The following is a 6,949-nucleotide window of genomic DNA, read 5'->3' on the forward strand; positions in this document are numbered from 1 at the left end:
GTTGTCATTAAGGAACGTGCGGCCTGGACAAATAATTCTATAACCTACAAACCAGGATCCCAGATATGGTACACTGATGGATCAAAATTAGAAAATGGTAGAACCGGGGTGGGAATCAATGGGCCTTGTTTTAAAATGCAATTCCAATGAGTCTCTACCCAACTATCTTTCAGGCAGAAATACATGCCATTGAGATATGTGTGAGGAAATTTCTCCGCCGACAAATGAAAGTAATTCACATTTACATACTTTCAGACGGCTTTGAAAGCACATCTATCAACTACAATCACCTGAAAAATGGTACATGACTACCTGAACCTTCTTAGTATGCTAGGAAAACTTGAACACATTACTAATGAGTTGGGTTTCTTGGGCACAAAGGGCACGAGGGAAACGAAATAGCGCGCCAACTAGCAAAAAAGGGGCCAACATGTCCCTAATCAGTCCGGAACCTTTTTGTGGACTTACAAAAGGCCACATCATCGAAATTCTCAGGAGGCTGGAAGTGAAGAAGTTCGTTGAACACTGGCGAAAATCTATCGGTCAGCGACAAGCGAAACAATTCCTAACACCAGACAGAGGAATTTCGGATAAGCTACTTTCACTTGGCAGAGGGGACTTAAACTATTAACTGGTTACTGCACAGGCCACAGTAGCCTCAGATATAAAAAAAATAATAATAATTGGCGCCTACACTTCTGTTAGATGTTTGGCCGAGCTTCTCCTCCTATTTGTGGTGTGCGTCTTGATGTTATTCCACAAATGGAGGGACCTACAGTTTCAAGCCGACTCCGAACGGCAGATATTTTTATGAGGAGCTTTTTCATGGCAGAAATACACTCAGAGGTTTGCCATTGCCTGCCGAGGGGCGACCGCTATTAGAAAAATGTTTTTATTAATTTTGATTTCACCGAGATTCGAACCAACGACCTTTCTGTGAATTCCGAATGGTAATCGCGCACCAACCCATTCGGCTACGGCTAGCCTCAGATATCACTTAAATAAAATTGTCCTCTCTGAGACCACCATCTGCCGATTCTGTGAAACGGACACTGAAAATTTAGAACACATTCTTTGTAAATGTTCTGCACTGCGCAAAAACCGGCTACAGCACACCACAAAAGTGCCACGAAGGACTCAGAAAGTCCTTTGGCCTCCTAGCCATTCAATTTCCAAACTCTTAGCTATGTTTACCGGCCTCTGGACGATCAGCTAGGATTACCATTTAACCCCCATTGTATGATAGAAGCTGTGGAGACCTTTAAGAGAAGAAGTCTGTTGAGCACTTAGTACTCTGTAAATGTCCGGGTTTGGCAGCTAGCCGATTAAGGTCATTGTGTGCTCTTTTCTTCGACAGCCTGGGGCAGTGCGCCAATCTGAATCCCATCAATCTTCTCCATTATATCAACACTCTGGCTGGCTGTAGATATCTCCCTGTTGGATGTATATAAACAATAAGCCCCAGAATGCGTTAACATTTTTAAAAAGCCTCTAAATATAGGGTACTTCAGCAGACTTTTCACAATAGATCCACTTTGGTCGCAGTGCGCAGTCGCCTAATAATACGATGGGTGCCTTTTATATGTCGGGATTTGGCAACCCTGGTGTTGCAATCTGGCAACTGACAGCTGTATCGCAAAGTTTGACATTTTTTGGCTTTTACGTACTCAGAACGTTTTGAAATACCAACGCTATTTGTGTTGTTTACAGTAACTTAAAAGATTCATCTCGGTCCAAAAATGGAATTAAATCGTGAACATTTTCGTGCGATTATTTTTTACAACTTTCGACGTGGATTAACTCAGCAACATTGCATGGTTGAACTTAATTCATTTTTTTGGCGATGAAGCTCCATCAAGGACCAGTGTTTATCGATGGTATGGTGAATTCAATCGTGGTCGTAGTTCACTCCAAGACGTATTTCGTGAAGGTCCTCCAAAATCAGTTGTTGTTCCGAAAACCATTGATGCTGTGCGCGAACTGATATCGCAAGATCGTCATGTGACCTATCGTGAGATTGAGACAATATTAAGCATTAGTGGGACCAGCATACATTCAATATTGCATAAACATTTGACGGTCAAAAAAATTTGTTCGCGTTGGATCCCACACAATTTGTCAATCGCTCAAAAAAAGGCTCGTGTCGATTGGTTGAAGGAAATGCTCAAAAAATACGATCGCGAGGCTTCGAAACACGTCTATGATATCGTGACAGGTGATGAATCATGGATTTACGCGTATGAGCCCGAAAGTAAACAGCAGTCGACTGTATGGGTGTTTCAAGATGAGCCAAAGCCAACAAAATTTGTTCGCGCACGAAGCACTTCCAAGCAAATGGTCGCCTGTTTTTTCGGAAAAACTGGACATGTCGCAACCGTACCACTAGAACAACGCAGAACAGTAAATTCTGAGTGGTACACAACCATTTGTTTGCCAGTTGTCTTCCAAGAAATTAGGAAAACCAATCGCCAAAGACGGATCACTCTTCACCAGGACAATGCGAGCTCTCACACATCGGCTCAAACAACTGCATTTTTGAGCACCCAAAACATCGAATTAATGGGTCATCCGACGTATAGTCCTGACTTGGCACCCAATGACTTCTTTTTATTCCCGTACGTAAAAAACAAACTGAGAGGTCAACGTTTTTCGACACCTGAAGAAGCGGTTGCGGCATTCAGATTGCATGTTTTGGAGGTACCTCATTCAGAGTGGCAAAAGTGCTTCGACAATTGGCTCAAACGCATGCAAAAGTGTATAGATCTTCATGCAGAATATTTTGAAAAACAATAAAGTGATTTTCGATGATTAAAATTTGTTTTTGTTCTCTAATCCCGACATATAAAAGGCACCCCTCGTAATATATAATTTCCGAGAATTCTCTCTCAAAGAGAAAAATATCAAAAAAAGTACATGAACGCAAAACCAGTAACAATTTGAAAATTTTTCGACCAGCTGATTAAAACCAATTTCAAAAAAAGCAAAAAATATAGTAATAAAAGTAATATAATTAAAACCAATTTGAGAAAAAAAATATTGTGTATATTCAAAACTTGTCTGTATTCAGTGTCCTTATCATTATGTCACTCACTTCATATCTCGTAGTTTTACGAACCCTTGAGCTGCATTTCTTTATACACTCGATGTCCTATACACTCCCAATGCCATTTTATACATAATATTAACTTTTAAATTTTACTTCTAACTTGTAATATTAAAGTTTAATGCACCTTTATCAAACGTTTGTTATATGAAGCTACAAACTACTGCGGATTCTCAAGAAATACCAAAAAATAGCAACACTGAACATCAATACTATCAATACTAATACACGCCTGCCCAAATACATATTTATGTATGCAAATAAAACAAATAGACTCTCTCATAAATCCCTTATTTAACATATGTACATACGAGTATCTATCAAGAAATCATGATAATCGAATATTACACAGTGTGACAAATTTCAATTTCTTTTCACACATGAGAAAATGTGTATGGAAAGTGCGCGATCCTATAACTTAACGGGAGTAAATATGTGTTTTTAACCGTTCACCATCATGTCAGAAATTATGCTACTTCTATGAGGTTTTATGCCATAGGCATATGAGTAGAGAGCCACCGAACATCGATTTTTAAGGCCGAACCGAACTGAATGGTCCAATTAATAAACAAGTAATGATACTTTAAAAATTCGGTATTTGTACGTGGGCCATTTGAAAAAACCGCACAAAAATAAAAAGTACTCAACGATTTAAGAAAGATCTTTTTTATTTTTTGATTTGGTCTCCCTTTAGGTTGATACACCTCGTCCAACGCTTTTCTAGTTCATTGATCTTTCCGAATAATGATGATATCAGATACCGAGTTTTCGGTTATCGTCTGTAAATAAAGTAACACTAACGCTAAAACATGGGGTCCACGGCCAAAGATGATGGCATGGTCTTATAAGACAATCATAGTACCAATGATCACGTATGCCTCTCTGGTGTGGTGACCAAAAGTAGACCAAACTATGACTCAGATAACACTCAACAAGGTGTACAGAGCGTTACAGGAGCAATGCGAGCTTGGGCTTTAGAAATGGTCACTGAACTCATTCCACTATGTCAGTGCAACTCTAAGGCTTACTAATATACTCTATCTTAAAGAAGGCAATCTTACAGAACATGTAAGGATTCTAGGTAGAATCCGGAAAAACTCCGATAAGATGGAAAGGAAACTAGAATTCTCCAAGAAATTCAAAGTGGTTATTAGTGACCGAAATATTCCTAAAATAGAGCGCACAGGTGTGGTTTACTGATGAATCCAAAAAGGAAGACGGTAGTGACGGACCACATTTCAAAAAAGCAGTCGCAATGGGAAAAACCACTTCCATTTTCCAGGCGGAGGTCCACACCTTAGAGCTGTTTGCCAGAGAATGTCTACGGAGAGGCACGCGCGGTGCCAATATTAACATTCTCTCTGACAGTCAAGCAGCCCTAAAAAACCGCTGGATAGCTTCTCATTCCAATCAAGGTTGATCTGGGAATGTCTTAAAATCCTCTACACCCTAGCATCAAGAAACTTTTTTACCTGGACATGGGCTACGGGACATGAGGGGGACGAAGGGAATAAAATTGCAGACACTTTAGTGAAAAAGGGGGCATACACTCCCTTCATAGGTCCTGAATCTTTCTACAGAGTAAACAAAAATGCCTTTCTACCTGAGCAAGGTCAACGAGGCGTAATCGATTATTGGATAAAGGCAGAAGCAATCCTTAACCTAGGCAGAAAGGACATAAAGCTTTACACTGAACGACTAACAGGACACTGTAAACTTAATTAAAAAAAAAAAATAAATAATTGGCGCGTACACTTCCGTTAGGTGTTTGGCCGAGCTCCTCCTCCTATTTGTGGTGTGCGTCTTGATGTTGTTCCACAAATGGAGGGACCTGCAGTTTCAAGCCGACTCCGAACGGCAAATATTTTTATGAGGAGCTTTTTCATGACAGAAATACACTCAGAGGTTTGCCATTGCCTGCCGAGGGGCGACCGCTATTAGAAAAATGTTTTTATTAATTTTGCTTTCACCGAGATTCGAACCAACGATCTCTCTGTGAATTCCGAATGGGTGGTCACGCACCAACCCATTCGGCTACGACGGCCGCTGTAAACTTAATTATCACATGAAAAAGTTAGGTGTGATAGAAAACGATTATTGTAGACTCCGCAAAGAGGCACAAGAAACAGCAGAACACATTCTATGCGACTGCCCAGCAGTGGCACGACGCAGATTAAATTACCTGGGACTATAAATCCAAACCTCCTGGTACAAATTTAGCCTAGAGCAGTTTTAGGATTTATTAATAGCCTAAAACTGTTCGAGTAGGCTACATGGCTGCACAATAGGCCTATTCAGGTCGCAGTGCACAAACAGCCAATCAATTATAAAAAATAAAAAAACACTACCCCTATCGAACGAAGCCAAGTACCTTGGCGTAATTCTGGACTCAAAGCTTTCTTGGAAAAGGAATACCGAGAAAAGGATGAAGAAAGCTTGTAATGCCCTATTTATCTGTAGGTGTAGCAGGTATAGGTGACAGAACGTGATGCCATCCTATAAAAAGTAACACAGCTGTAATTATTACACCTCGAACACACTCACAATATAAAAGGTGGCGCAAAATTAATCAATTATGGAAAGATTTATAATATTTGCAAATATCGTCCTACGGCAATCATATTTGACACTTGTGAGCTAGACAGCTGCAGCATAAAAAGAGACAAGCAATGGAGCACGTAAGGGTCAAAATAAAGATTTCCGTCATTCAAAATAATTTTTTTTTTTTAGGAAAAAGTTGAATGGTTAATTTTGCGCCACCCTTTACTAAAGCCACCTACATATTGGAAGAAAAAAGAAAATTTTTTTACTATACCATTTTTACTAAAACCATTTAATAATATTTATTTATTCTAATACTTTTCTGCAATCCTTTTATATTTGTGTTTCAAAGTTATATGAACTCAAATTATTGATTAAATTAAAATTTTTACTAATTGAAGTGGAAATGGAAACCAAAAATTTATTTATTACCACGAGTGTCTGTAAGTAAATTTAAATTGAAATTACCTATTCTAAATAGACTTAAGTGCATCTTTATATGAAATACTTTACTTTACATGTGAATGTATTCGTATGTATGTATGTATATAAGTACTTTTTTGCAATGAGGTAAACATCCTAATGAAGGAATTTGGTAAAATCATACAAAATAATGTGCCGGAACTACATCCGATGGACACTTAACAAAGTCGTAACCAATAGGAATGTAAATAATTACATACATACATACATAGGTGTACATTTGAAGAAAGAAGAAAATTTAAAAAACATTTTAAATATAAAAATAAATTTATTCGATAACTTACATTTTTTGGATTATTTCCATAGTTAGTATGTATTGAATGACCCAATTAAATTGCAATAACATCTTTAAAACTATTAAAAGCTTTAATCAAGTGAATTATACATGCGTGTACACATATATTATTATATATGTATATAACATTAACTATATTTACTTCTAAAATTTATATATACTTAGAACTTGTGTGCCATATGTATGTATACTTGTGCAAATAAGTTTTTTCAGCGTATAACCGATTGTTTGAATTGTTGAAATTGGCAAATTAAATCTGTTCGAATAAAAATCATATAACTCTATTAATTAATAAATACTTAAGTAAAAACGGAATGAAATATAGAAATGCTTAACAAATGGAATTAAAAACAATCGCCTACTGTAAGTATTCTTAGAACTCCCCGGAGGAGTGAGACAGCAGTTTTAATACTGAAGGCAGACGCCATCCAATAGATGACGAAACCAACCATCAGCTGGTCCAGTAGTGGTGGGTACGTGCGTGGGATGCTGCGAAACGTGTCGAAAAAGAAATTTTTAACAACTCA

Source organism: Anastrepha obliqua, chromosome 3 (assembly GCF_027943255.1).
Source record: "Anastrepha obliqua isolate idAnaObli1 chromosome 3, idAnaObli1_1.0, whole genome shotgun sequence".
Lineage (NCBI taxonomy): Eukaryota > Metazoa > Arthropoda > Insecta > Diptera > Tephritidae > Anastrepha > Anastrepha obliqua.